At 43.3% G+C, this 14,955-nt stretch overlaps 1 protein-coding gene across 1 annotated transcript in view; it reads left to right on the forward strand.

Annotated features, from left to right (window-relative positions):
- The first annotated feature begins 2,525 nt into the window (after positions 1-2,525).
- CBX3 (chromobox 3) overlaps positions 2,526-14,955 on the forward strand; it is an 82,945-nt gene continuing 70,515 nt past the window's right edge. Inside the window, exon 1 of the mRNA XM_049782010.1 lies at positions 2,526-2,535. The gene's annotated coding sequence lies outside the window, so the exon portion shown is untranslated. The remainder of the gene's footprint in view (positions 2,536-14,955) is intronic.

Consider the following 14,955-nt stretch of genomic DNA (forward strand, 5'->3'; position numbering starts at 1 on the left):
AGGCCTCCCAGTACTCTTTGGGAAGTACTTCTCCCAAGGTGTATGAGCAGCTGTAAACATATCTTTTTTGTTTGTTTTGGTGTGGTGTGTGTGTTTGTGTGTGTGTATTGAATCAAATTTTTGTAGTTTAGGTAGCATGGCTATGATAGTGTTAACTTCTGTGGTTTTGATATCCACAGTTACTGCACTTTCATCACCAGCAGAGTCCCCAGGATTCTCTACCACTAGTAGTCATCTCCATCCCCTTCTCCCTCCTGACCCTATTTGGGAAGATCTGTTTGATATTGCCTAATATCCATACCCAAGAAGGGAACAAAATGATTCCATTACTTACATGGGTCATTTTTAGATGCAGGTTAGGATTGCTGAGAGGTCTTGGTCAATACTGACACCAACCTGAACTTCACAAGAAGTGAAGTGAGATGCTGATGTCTGCATCTGCCTATCTCCTGTATGAACAGTATGAACTGTATGAACTGTATGAAACCAGTAAACATCATTGTCATTAATGGGAGTAGCTAAGATTTCCTAGCGATCATGAAACAAAAACTTCAGTTATACACCTTAAAATCTTAGACCTTGCATGCAGCAAATCTTGGTTTCAAATCCCTCTCTCTACATATTGCCTAAGTATAGACCTAGGAATAGCCCATGAGCATTGCAAAATGTAGCCTAATCACTCTCCACTATCACCAAAAACAAACAAACAAACAAACAAACAAACAGAAAATCCCATCATTGGTACTGAGAAGATGCTCCAAAGGAACTTTGCATGGAGGATCATCCCCAACATGGTATAAGATCTCTCAAACATCCATAGCATTAAGTCAGGAGGAGTTGCTGAATATGGCAGGTCCACATCTGAAACAAGCTAACAAACAGAATGTAGTTTATAGATTCATCTGACTCATCCATGTCAGATCAAAGCAAAGATATCTTACAAGTTGTTCCAGGAAGTCAGATCATTCTCTGCAAACTTCAGAGGCTCTCTAGCTGATGGCCATGCTCCTGGACTCACTGGCCCTTTCTGGGCACCATTTGGATAGCATCTTAGTGGAAAAACTCAATTGCTGCCAGCCTCACATCCTGCCAAATTCGGATCCAGCCCTGCAGTGTGCGCTGATTCAGAACCACTTGATCCTCATTTGAATATTTCAGCTCAAGCAAGTTGGCCCAACTATGCTTCCTCCTTTCATCTTCTCCAGGTCCTCTGGCTGCCTCTCAAGGCCTGAGCTGGTTGTTTAATGGCTGTCATTTGATGAGTGATTGACAGCACTTTTAAAGTGAGCCTTTCATTCTGTGAGACAACTTCTTTCTGTTGTGGAATCCTGGCTCCTCTCAGAACATACGTTTTGACCTGCTATTTGGACTTGGCACTGAGCCAGTCTCAAAGGGCATAGCTCTGAGTTTAGCATTGCCTCCCCCATCTTTTGCCTGACTCAGAGTAAATGCTGAGAAGCAACACCCAATCCCACAGAGGTGAGGTGAATAATTAAGAAGCTGGTGCAGGAGCCAGAGAAAGAGCACAGCAGGTAAGGTGCTTGCCTTGCATGAGACTGACCTGGTCAAAACCATATGGTCCCTCGAGCACTACCAGGTGTAATTACTGAGTGTAGAGCCTGGAGAAACCCGGAGTACTGTGGAGTGTGGCCTAAACAAACAAACAAACAAACAAAAAGCAGAATGAGGAGAAGAAAAAAATGAGGAAAAGGAGCTGGTGCACTCCCAAAAACTAAGCAGTGGACAATAACTCCATCATCCAATTCTTTCTATGTAGGTGGCACCAAGGAAATACTGACTTTCTAAAGTGGTCATTGAGAATCCTGGGGATGGCTCAGTGGCAAAGTGCCTGTCTTGTGCCTATGAAGCCATGAGTTAGAGCCCCATCTCCACCAAGGCCACAATCCCAGTGGTACTAAGCTTTGGCATCTCCCACAACACAATAGTTTCAGTCTTGAGGGCATCACGACCCAGTGTTTGGGGTGAGCCCTGTAGCCAAAACCTGTGTGAACACCAGGACTAAGATGAGCAGCCCCCAGTTATTGTAGCAACAAGAAAAGGTAAGTGAAAATTTGTGTGGAGAAATTGGGGGTGGCTCTGATTTAGGGAACAAAGAGACCACAAGGCTTACTGGTCCCCAGAGTAGTTCATCTTTGACATAGACACTTCTCAGGCCCCACATGCCAGAATCATATGAGCTAAGGGCTGGGACTACAAATCTAGAGAGGGAAAGGTGCTAAGAGAAGGCAGAGGATATAGATGGACTGAGAAGATCAGGAAGGATTCAGGGCACAGCTTCCTAGGTGCTTGTAGATAAGCCCATTGCTGAAGGCAGAGCCCCAAAAGGATAAGAAAGAGAGAGGAGGCAGTCCCAGCTTTAAGAACAATGGAGGCTGCAACCTAGCCCAGAGCACCACTGGATGTGGCCCAAAACCAAAACTAAATAAACAAACAAATAAGAGAAATAACTATACTAGCAACTATGACAATGGTAGTGAGTGAATGAGAGAAATAGTATGCCTGCCTCGAATACAGGTTGGGGGTGAGAGAGGAGAGGAATAAGGGGCATTGGTGGTGGGAAGGCTGCAATGGTAAAGGGGGTGTTCTTTTTTATAACTGAAACCCAACTATAAAATGTTTGTAATCATGGTGCTTAAATATATTATTAAAATTCTTTTAATTGGGGCCAGAGAGATAGCACAGCAGTAGGGCATTTGCCTTGCAAGCAGCCAATCCAGGACGGATGGTGGTTCGAATTCCGGCATCCTATATGGTCCCTCGTGCCTGCCAAGAGTGATTTCTGAGCACAGAGTCAGGAGTAACACCTGAGCGCTGCCGGGTGTGACCCAAAAACCAAAAATAATTTTTAATTAAAGAAAAGTTATGGGGCCGGGTGGTGGCGCTAAAGGTAAGGTGCCTGACTTGCCTGCGCTAGCCTTGGACGGACCGCGGTTTGATCCCCCGGTGTCCCATATGGTCCCCCAAGCCAGGAGCAACTTCTGAGCACATAGCCAGGAGTAACCCCTGAGCGTTACCGGGTGTGGCCCAAAAACCAAAAAAAAAAAAAGAAAAGAAAAGTTATAGCTGTTTGTTTTGGTGTGATATGATGTTGTAGCAAGGAAAAAATGAAAGAGTTCCTTTTGAGAGATGCACACTGAAGCATTCATGCATGACATGTCTGAGTTGCTATCAAGTAACTCAGCTTAAGGAAGAAGAAAATGAATAGCAGTATGAAGAAATAAGACTAGACTTTTGCTGTGTTGTTTGATGGTGTTTTAAATTTGTATAAATTTGGAAATAGCCACAATAAAGTTTAAAAAAAAATACATAGTTGAGGGGTCAGAGAGAAAGTAGAAGAGCTAAAGCACTTGCTCGACATGAGTTAGTCTTAGCTCAAACCCAGCACCACACATGATTTCCCAGTACTGCCAGAGTAGTCACAAGTAATTACATGTTTTGTATGTTGATCTTTTGCATCATATGTTCTCGAGTTGAGAGAAGCATCCTGCCAAACATTGCCAGGTATCCCCCCAAACAAACAAACAACAAACTAGAGTTTGAACATCAAAACAAAAGGGAATGAGTCAGAGAGATAGCTCCAAGGGCAGACCTCTTACACATGTGACCTAGATTTGATCCCTGCACTACACAGCACCCCCCAAATCCTCCACCCCACAATGCTAAAATGGATCTCCAAAGCTAATTCCCCAGCACTGCTGAGTGTGGCCCAAAATTCAAACCAAAAGTATGACCCCTTATGACTAGAACTGGTGTGATTTGCAAATGAACCTCTTGTAGATGCCAAACACTCAATAATAATTGGACCTAAGGATTTAAGATTAGAATTTTTATATTTGCTTTCTATCCTTCCTGACATATTCTAATGAAGAAACATTATTTCTGTAAAGCTGAGTTGGCTTACCAAGGAGTAATGGAAAGTGAAACTAAAAGCTAGAATTGCTTTTGTAATGTTTCCTGTGTGCCCTGTTTCAGGGCCCAGCATGTTTTCATTTCTTATTTACAGTCCTCGGTTTTGCTTTCCAGCCTACTAAGAGTAAAACACTCTCGCAGCTCTCTGTGACACCCAGCGTGGCTCGGTCCCTGACCACATTCTCCTTTCCCACTGCCTAACCTCCTGCCTCTTTGTGCCCACAACTGGCATCTGCCTGCCTGGGGCCAGCCCTGGACTCACTCTTCTCTCCACACATGCTAGTCTCAGGTTTCACCTCCTTGCCTCTTGCCCCAAGCATTTTCTACACATTTCTTTCCCCCCACACATTCCCTCACTCTAGTCCTCTATCCCTTTTCCCTTGCTTTAATGATTCTTTGAGCCTTATCAAGTCCCAACAACTTATTTCTTCATTGTCTCCCCCCAACTCCACTAAACCTACTAGACCTGCAGCTTTATGTTTTGTTTCATTTTGTTTTCAGGCCTTGAGCAGCATCCAAGACTTTATTTTCTTGGGGTGGGGTGGAGACTGCCCAACAGCTAGCAAGTGCTTATCGTATATTTGTGGAACAAGGAAATGAATTTAGCCCAAAAACAAAAAGACAATTTAGGTACATGCTCTCATGTATCTTTGAAGCCGAACAGCTCAAATCCTCCGAATTAATGGAAGTAAGTATCCCAGGCCAAGGTGTCTGCAGAGCAGCAGAACGTTTTGCAGTGTAAGATTTGGATGCCTAGGGGCCGGCGAGGTGGCGCTAGAGGTAAGGTGCCTGACTTGCAAGCGCTAGCCAAGGTTCGATGATCGTCCCATATGGTCCCCCCAACCCAGGGGCAATTTCTGAGCGCTTAGCCAGGAGCACCAAACGGGTGTGGCCCGAAAAAAAAAAAAAAAAAAAAGATTTGGATGCCTAGAGTCCATTCAACCAGGAGGAGGAAGAGCTGGGAGAGATGGCTGTCTGTGTGGGGGAAGAACTAGGATTTGTTCTTCACAGAAAGAAAATCAGTTCTGACCTTCACTCAAGTTTCCCAAATCTGTCAACTATACTTGCAGAAAAGAATTTCAGGAGACAAATAGTGTAGTTAAATAGTTAAGAAAGCACAGTTTATTTAGGAAATATCAGAGAAGAAGAAAGTGTACCCCATTAAGTAAAATAAATGGGGTGGGGCAGAGCAGATCCATAGCACAGCAGCAATGGTATTTGCACATGGCCTATCTCAATTTTTTTTTTTTTTTTTTTTGGTTTTTGGGCCACACCCGGTAACGCTCAGGGGTTACTCCTGGCTATGTGCTCAGAAGTTGCTCCTGGCTTGGGGGACCATATGGGACACCGGGGGATCGAACCGCGGTCCGTCCAAGGCTAGCGCAGGCAAGGCAGGCACCTTACCTTTAGCGCCACCGCCCGGCCCCGCCTATCTCAATTAAATCTCCGGCATCCCATATGTCCGCTGAACCTACCAGGAGTAATTTCTTTTTCTTTTCTTTTTTATTTTTTTGTTTTTTGTTTTTGTTTTTGGATTGCACCCGGCGCTCAGGGTTTACTCCTGGGTGGCTCTCAGAAATTGCTTCTGGCAGGCTCAGAAGACCATATGGAATGCCAGGAATCGAACCGGGATTTGTCCTGTGTTGGCCATGTGCAAGGCAAATGCCCGACCACTGTGCTATTGCTTTGGGGCCCCAGGAGTAATTTCTGAGCACAGAGACAAGAGTAACTCCTGAGTGCTGCTAGATGTGGCCCCAGAAAATAAAGACTAAAAACAAAAGAACAGTATAACCCAGGCTGGAAAGTGAGTCCAAAATGGAACACAGACTCTGCTAAGTTGGTTTTATGACCCTGCTTCCACTCCAGACTGCCCTGATTTAGGTCTTGTGTGTAGATAAGAGTTTCCAGGGTGGGTCGGAGAGATAGCACAGCAGGTAGGGCCTTGGCCTTGCACATAGTCAATCTGGGAATCAATGCAGGTTCCATCCCCACATCTTATATGGTTCCATGAGTCTGCATTCCTGAATGCAGAACCAGAAGTAACTAACCCCTGAGTATGTCTGGTGGTGGTTAAAAAATAAAATAAATAAATAAATAAATAAATAAATAAATAAATAAATAAATAAATAAATAAATAAATAAATAAAAGAATTGCCAGGGTATTGTCAAGGAGGATGGGAGTGTGAGCTCTGGTGATTCTGTCATACTCCTAGAATAGCCTTTGGTCCAGCTACTGTTTTTCTGTCCTGAGGTGTCCAACCTTTTCAGGCTGTTGTTCAGATGCATTTCTAAAGGATCTCTAAAGATGCAGAGGCATCTTCCTGCATTTCTAAAGGAAGTCTTGTCTCCCACTTTGGGGCTGGTAAACAAATTACCTCTTTTTCGTAGATTATATCTTTTGTTTTTATCCCCTTCGGTTTTTGGCCACAGCAGCTGGTGTTCATGGGGTAAAATTACTCCTAGTAGTGCTCAAAGAACCATATAAGTTGCTGGGTCAGCCATATGCAAAGTCAGAGCACTACACACTGTATTATCGCTCTGGCCCCTTTAAATTACATCTTGATTTTATTCCTTCCCAGAAACTTTGGGGTGAGAAGAGGGGGCTCTCTACCTGCTGAGCAGACTAGACTAGACCGGACTAGATAACGACCTAGCTGAAAGGTAGTGCATTCTTGGGAAATAGATTTAGAATAAATAACAGCAGAATAAAGAGTTTCCAGGTCAACAGAATAGTTTAGGGACAGATCCAAATGGCCTGAAGTTCCCAAATGAATGTTATCAGGACAACACACAGATGGTTAGAAATATGAGTGGCCAACATCCTGCTGAGTAGGATTCTGGAGCAGAAATGGACCATGAAATTCACATGTGCATTCAGGAGAATTTCGCACTTACCTTGGGCAACCCTATTGCATTACACTCAGGTTCCTTCCATTCATAGGAATATGGAGTTGAATCCAAAGAAATCCAAATAGCTCCTTTGGAATTCAGGGCAGGCAACTGATCCTATTTCAGAGGCATGTTGGACACATTTGCTGTCTGAAGGGAAAGTTGCTGCTCTTGCTGATGAAGTAGCATTCTGGGTTACACTTGAATACACTTGTAAGTTTCTTTTGCACAAAATGTGTGAGTTTCTCACAGCAGAAAGCAGTGCTATTAGTGTCTGTTTAAGGCAAAAGCATGATTCAGAGTGCAACTAGCAAGGGGAATGGTGCCTTATTTTATTTTATTTTATTTTATTTTATTTTATTTTATTTTGGTTTTGTTTTTGGGTCGCACCGGCAGTGCTCAGGTGTTAGTCCTGGCTCTATGCTCAGAAATTACTCCTGGCAGGCTCGGGGGACCATATGGGATGCCAGGATTCGAACCACCGTCCTTCTGCATGCTAGGCAAATGCTTTATCTCCATGCTATCTCTCTGGCCCAAGTGCCTTATTTTAACAGCTGCTCACTTCCTGAAAAGTGGGACAACAGAATAACATTGATGGCTGCAAGGCTTGACTCAACTGGGTGTTCCTGCTGATTCAAAGATTCCTATGGGGAAAGTCTTAGTACATATCAAAATAGAATGATGGATAGCAGTTTAGGACACTCACCTTTCACATAGCAGAACTGGGCTTGAACTCTGGTACCACATATGATGGTCCCCTGTGTTTTGCTGGGAGTGTTCTCTGGGCTGAGAGCCAACTTAAGCCCTGAGTACTATCGGTATGGGACCCCAAAGTAAATTTTTTTTAATAAAAGCCATTACTATGCCTCCAAATTCCACATAGCAAAGCAGCTCTTTACATCATCAAGTTTCTGATATGTAAATCATGTTGTTGAATTTCTGTGCTAAATAGCCAAACTCTTGGCTATGAAAAGACTCTGCAGGCTGTCAAAGCCAAGGACAGATGGCGTTCCATTGGGGTTCTCCCAGCTCTATGTTTTAGCAAATACTGGCACTTTTGTAGGAAACAGATCCAAAGTCTTTTCCTTCCTAACTTGTCTTGGAAATCCTGAAGGTTTGAGGAAACAGAGTTCAATAGAATTAGGAAAAATGCATGTGCCATTACTATCTGTCCAAATTTCACATAGCAAAGCAGACCACAAAATGAAAAAAAAGACACATATCAGGGGGAATAATGTTCATGGCTTGGGAAAGTAACTAACGGGCATACAACACACTTTTAAACAGAAATGAGAGAGGCTAAAATGGGAGTTGAAGGAAAAGGCTCCCCACCATGCAAATTACTGTACAAAGCTTTTACTTTTGAAAGATATTTTCTCATCTAGATGTCAGAAACAGCACAATTTCATGGGTTTTCACAGCAACATAAGGAATGTTTACTATGATTCTAAATTAGGATACACTATTTAAAGAAAATGTCGGGGAGGCAAAGAGACAGCTCAGCAAGCTGCATACTTAATTTCAATGGGTGGGTGTACTGAGTTCAATCCCAGTACCACATAGTCGCCCCAGCATACCAAGGAGTAGTCCCTCAGCAATACCAAATGTGGCACCAAACCAAATATATATATAATATATAAAGAAAAATATACTGTTCCAATTATTTTATCAAAATTATATATGTGTTGGGGATGGAACCCAGGTCAGTTATATGCAAGAAAAGTGTTGTACTATCACTCAAGCCTCCTATTTTTTTTTTCAAATTTTTGTTTGTTTGATTGGTTTTGGGGACACCTGGAAGTGCTCAGAAGTTACTCCTGGATCTGCACTCAGGTATCACTCCTTGTGGACTCAAGCAACCATATGGGATATCAGGGATTGAATTTGGGTTGACTCAGCAACCATATGGGATATCAGGGATTGAACCTGGGTTGACTGCATGCAAGGCAAATGTCCTACCTGCTGTACTATGGCTCTGGTCCCACATATATTGCATTTTTGTAGGGTCTACACTTGAATGTGCTCATGGTGCCAGGGATAGAATTCAGGGCCTTGCACTATAAAGCATGCAAGGCAAACACCCTACTTCCATGCTATCTCTCCGGCCCCAGGTCATGAGTTTTGTACAACTGTGCTGCATCACTGGGGCAACCCATGTGAGCAAACACAACAATACAAAGTTGTTATTTTTTTATTGATTTTGTTTTTATCTGAGGACCAAACCCTTTTGTGCTCAGGACTTACTTCAAGCTCTGTGCTCAGAGTTACCCCTGTTGAGATTTGGAGAACCATATAGAGTGCTGGGGATTGAACCCAGGTGAAAGGCCAGCAACCTACCCACTGTATTATCTTTCCAGCCTCTATAAAGACTCTTTAAAAAAGAAGGAAGGAAGGAAGGAAGGAAGGAAGGAAGGAAGGAAGGAAGGAAGGAAGGAAGGAAGGAAGGAAGGAAGGAAGGAAGGAAGGAAGGAAGGAAGGAAGGAAGGAAGGAAGGAAGGAAGAAAGGGAGGGAGGGAGGGAGGGAGGGAGGGAGGGAGGGAGGGAGGGAGGGAGGGAGGGAGGGAGGGAGGGAAAGAAAGAAAGAAAGAAAGAAAGAAAGAAAGAAAGAAAGAAAGAAAGAAAGAAAGAAAGAAAGAAAGAAAGAAAGAAAGAAAGAAAGAAAGAAAGAAAGAAAGAAAGAAAGAAAGAAAGAAAGAAAGAAAGAAAGAAAGAAGGAAAGGAAAGGAAAGGAAAGGAAAGGAAAGGAAAGGAAAGGAAAGGAAAGGAAAGGAAAGGAAAGGAAAGGAAAGGAAAGGAAAGGAAAGGAAAGGAAAGGAAAGGAAAGGAAAGGAAAGGAAAGGAAAGGAAAGGAAAGGAAAGGAAAGGAAAGGAAAAGCAATCACTTTGGAAAAAGGCAGGTGTGCTAACCTCACTGTATTATTTTTCCAGCCTCTATAAAGACTCTTTAAAAAAGAAGGAAGGAAAGAAAGAAAAAGAAAGGAAGGAAGGAAGGAAGGAAGGAAGGAAGGAAGGAAGGAAGGAAGGAAGGAAGGAAAAGGAAAGAAGGAAAGGAAAGGAAAGGAAAGGAAAGGAAAGGAAAGGAAAGGAAAGGAAAGGAAAGGAAAGGAAAGGAAAGGAAAGGAAAGGAAAGGAAAGGAAAGGAAAAGAAAGGAAAAGCAATCACTTTGGGAAAAGGCAGGTGTGCTAACCTCACTGTATTATTTTTCCAGCCTCTATAAAGACTCTTTAAAAAAGAAGGAAGGAAGGAAGGAAGGAAGGAAGGAAGGAAGGAAGGAAGGAAGGAAGGAAGGAAGGAAGGAAGGAAGGAAGGAAGGAAGGAAGGAAGGAAGGAAGGAAGGAAGGAAGGAAGGAAGGAGAAAAAAGAAAGCAATCACTTTGGAAAAAGGCAGGTGTGCTAACCTCACACTATACACCTACTAATTGGCAGCGGCAAGGAGAAGTCATTACTTCACAATGAATGAATTCATTGACTGTATCACAACCTTAGAGCACAACCACAGTTGCATTTTTTAATTTTTTTCTTCAATTGCTGAGAGTCCACAAATGTAACTTGCATATATTAGTAATATAGGTTAGGTAACAAATAATTCCAAACTTAGTAGTTAGGAACATTTACCTTCAAATCATTTTGGCTTTGGGACCCATGTATCACCTAAATGTATCCTCTAGTTTTGAAAAATGAGAGGGAATTTTCTAGCCAAGGAGATGGCTAGACCTCATGTTAGATCTCAACCCCTGGAGTATCTACTTTTTTTTTTTTTTGGTGGGGGGGGGGCACACCCAGCTCTGAGCCCTCCTGGCTCTGCGCTCAGACATTGCTCCTGGCAGGCTCAGAGAACCATATAGGATGCCGGGATTTGAATTGGGGTCTGTCCTGTGTTGGCCGTGTGCAAGGCAAATGCCTTACCACTGTCCTATCTCTCCGGCCCGAGAACCTGCTTCTTTGTCTATTCCAAAACCAGCCTCAGTTCTCACTGGCTGTTGGCACATTGCCTAGAGTGCACTGCCCAGAGCATGTGAATCCTAGGGCTGCTCACACTCAGTGCTCTGCAAGTAGGGAAAAGAGAAAGAGTCTGAAAAAGGTGAAGGTGTGCACTGAGAAAGAAGGGCAGTCAGGGAGGGGCCCTTGGCAATGAAGTAAGGTACCACTAAACCATAGTTGCTCAGTCACCAGCCCCAAAGTACAAAGCCTAGGCTTTGAAAAGAATAGGAAAGATGACCATATCTAAAGCACCCTGGCATTCATGTGTACAGATGAACATGTAATCTGTAACTCAGGGATGAATGCTATATGTGTCACCCGAACCCTGGGCCAGGCGCTCAGCCTTACAGATGACTGTTGAGCCAGAACTGAAGCTAAATAAACTTTAATTTATTGATCCTTTAATCGCATGCCTATTTCTTGTTCCTTGTCATAATTCCCACCACTCTGCCTTGGAAATCAAGTGGGTCTCAGATGCATCTTTTGTTTTGGGGGGGTGGGGTACACACCCGGCAGTGCTCAGGAGTTACTCCTGGCTCTATGCTCAGAAATCGCCCCCAGCAGGCTCAGGGGACCATACTGGATGGCGGGATTTGAATCACTGTCCTTCTGCATGCAAGGCAAATGCCCTACCTCCATGCTATCTCTTCGGCCCCTCAGATGCATCTTGACGCTGTCTTGTGGGACTGGTAGGACCCGAATGCCTGTGCAGTGGACAAGTTGAAGCAAACTAGTAGTCTTAAACGCATTCCCCAACCCCACCCACCACACCCCAAGGCTTCCCCGGGAGACTGAAGGGGCCAGCACTCTCTGTCTATGGCAGCTCCAATATTTCTGCCTGTAGACAACAACACTGTGGGTGGTGCTATGGAATGGTGCTGGAAACCCAAAGAGAGAAGAGGAAACAGGGTCTAGAGTGAAGAAAGAGACAGAGACAGAGAGAGGATAATGTTGCAAATAGAAATAAAGAAAGAGAAAGAGAGGAGAGAGAATGCATGTTGCAAATTGAAGTAAAGAGAAAGAGAAGAGAGAATGTTGAAAATTGAAGTAAAGATCTAGAGTGAGAGAGTGAGAGGGGGAAAGAAGAGAGGTGAAGAAGGGGAGAGGAGAGAGATGTGAGGAAGGGAAGAGAGAAGGGGGAAAGGTAGGGAAGGGGAGGGGGAGAGAGAGGAGAGAGGAGAATTGCACATTGAAGTAAAGAGAGAGAAAGAGGAGAGAATGAGAGAACGTTGAAAATTGAAGTAAAGAGCTAAAGCAGAGAGAGAAGTGAGGTAGGGGAGGGGGGAGAGGAGAGAGAGGTGGGGAAGGGGAGAGGGAGGGAGAGGGAGAGAGAGACAAAGAGAGAGAGAGACAGAGAGGAGAGAGAGAGAGAGAGAGAGAGAGAGAGAGAGAGAGAGAGAGAGAGAGAGAGAGAGAGAGAGAGAGAGAGAGAGAGAGAGAGAGAAAATGTTGCAAATTGAAGGGCTTACATACCCCAAGTTGGGAGGTAGGTACTCTCAGCAGTGGAGGGTGCCCGGTAAAGCTAAAGACAGACTCAGACTAGACAGAGTGCCTGTTCCTCTTCACAGCTGGTCTTACTGGGTTTTTCAAGTTACCTAACTTGGGGTACTGGGCTGGGTTATTATCATTCATTCAGTGGTGAATGAGCCCCTGATGAGTCTTTGAGGGACTCCAGCTGGTTCCGTTTGATGCATTTCATTGCCTAGGCACCCCTTCCTTTTTGCCTACATCAGATTGCATTGGACTATCCTTTTTGGGGGGGAGGGGGGTTTGCAGGGAGGGGCTGTTTGTAGTCACAACCAGTGGTGCTTGGGGATTACAATGCTGGGAATTGCTGCCAGCGATGCTTGGGGCCTCATAGCACCCCGATTCAGGACTCTTGCACGCAAAGCGTAAGCATGCTTATTCCTTTCAGTGCCGCTGCCTCTGCGTTGGCTATTTTTAAAACTAAAAACCCGGGGTTGGAGTAATAAAAGTACAATGGAAAAGGCCTTGCAAACAGCTGATTCAGCTTCGATCTTTGGTCTTTTCCTGGCTACCAGAAGTGACTTTAGAGCAGAGCTAGGAGGAAGCCCAGAGAGGCAAGTAAGTTTTGGGCACCTCTGACTGTGGCCCAAAAATGAAACAAAAACAAAACAATTTTGGGCCTGAGCGATAGCGCAGTGGTAGGGCATTTGCTTTTCACAAGGCTGATCCGGAATGGACCTCAGTTTGATCCCTGCGTCCCATATGGTTCCCCAAGCCAGGAGCGATTTCTGAGCGCATAGCCAGGAGTAACCCCTGTGCCTCACGGAATGTGGCCCCCAAACAAAACAAATCAAACAAACAAAAACCCATAAAAACAAAACAAAACGATTCTGTCTATGACTGAAACCCAACTACAATCATGCTTGTAATCATGGTGCTTAAATATTTTATTAAAAGAAAGAAAGAAAGAAAGGAAGGAAGGAAAGAAGGAAGGAAGGAAGGAAGGAAGGAAGGAAAGAAGGAAGGAAGGAAGGAAGGAAGGAAGGAAGGAAGGAAGGAAGGAAGGAAGGAAGGAAGGAAGGAAGGAAGGAAGGAAGGAAGGAAGGAAGGAAGGAAGGAAGGAAGGAAGGAAGGAAGGAAGGAAGAAAGAAAGAAAGAAAGAAAGAAAGAAAGAAAGAAAGAAAGAAAGAAAGAAAGAAAGAAAGAAAGAAAGAAAGAAAGAAAGAAAGAAAGAAAGAAAGAAAGAATAAGAAAGAAAACTACCCCAGGCAAAAACAAAAACAAAAACAAAAATCAAACAACTCTTTTGGTCTAATTTCATCTCTCTCTCTCTCTCTCTCTCTCTCTCTCTCTCTCTCTCTCTCTCTCTCTCTCTCTCTCTCTGCATTCCTATAAATGGAACCTTTTGTTGTGATCAAGATCAAGGCTGTGTGGGATTGCTTATGACTCTTCTGTTTAATAATTTACTGTAAGGTCATTCTTGTGGCCTGCTTTCTGTAAGTTAGAGCTGTGTCTCAGTAGACACACTTGCCTTTGTTGTATTTGGGGACTACTCCCATCTCTCCTGTAGGTGTTCCGGGTTGCAATTCAGGATTGACCTCCATGTGGGTAGGGGGCTCTTCAGCACGCAAAGCCTGTGCTCCAGCCCTTTGAGTCATCTCCCCAGTTCTAGGTCATAGTTGTTTTGTTTTAGGGGTCAGACATGGAATCGCTGAGGAGCTATGCTTAGCTCTGAGCTCCAGGGCTCAATCCCTGCTGTGTTTAGGAAACCATATATGGTGCTGGGGATTGAACTTGGTCAGTCACATGAAAAAGGCCATATTTTTTTTAAGATTGTAATTATTTTTATTTATGTATATTTTGAAAATAGGAATTCTTTTTTAGAAACATTTGTCCACATAATTAGTGACTGACAGAACAATTATGATTTCACTCGATAATGAAAGACTTACACAGGAAAGTCTTGAACAGAATATATATTCTCTTAGAATGCAAATTTAGCAATTTAGGAAAGACTTATCAGCTTTAATGTGATAAGAAGCAACTATGTAAAAATATCAGCTAATAAAATGAAAATAATATTCAGGGAAAGCACTTTTATTGATAAACACATTGATCTTTCTATCAATCCAATGTGGTAAACATATCTCCTCTTTTGTTCAACTCATAATGAATTATGGCCTTCTCTAATATGTATCTTATATTCTTCTCTGTTAAGTATTTCTTTAACACTCTTGAGTAAATGCAGAATTCTGGCAAAGAAAATTCTGCATGTTAATCAAACTTTGTTACTATATCACAGGATTGCTTCTACTACACTTCTCGAAAATCGCCGATCTGAAATCTGAATACCTTATATTTAAAGTCTCAACCCTGGTGAGACTGCTTTTTTTTTGGGGGGGGGGATCAAATCTAATAGATTTATTTTTATTTTATTTTATTTTTAATTTTTATTGTGATCATAATGGCTTACATATCTCTTTCACAGTAGTATTTTAGGTACATATTAACATTGAATCAGGGGAATACCCATCACCAAATTTGTCCTCCCCTATCCCAGTTTGAAAAAGGCCACATTTTAAGGGATTGTTTTGTTTTGTTTTGTTTTGGTGTTTTGGGTCACACCCGTTTGATGCTCAGGGGTTACTCCTGGCTAACCGCTCAGAAATCTCCCCTGGCTTGGGGGG

Source organism: Suncus etruscus, chromosome 10 (genome assembly GCF_024139225.1).
Source record: "Suncus etruscus isolate mSunEtr1 chromosome 10, mSunEtr1.pri.cur, whole genome shotgun sequence".
In the NCBI taxonomy this organism is placed as follows: domain Eukaryota; kingdom Metazoa; phylum Chordata; class Mammalia; order Eulipotyphla; family Soricidae; genus Suncus; species Suncus etruscus.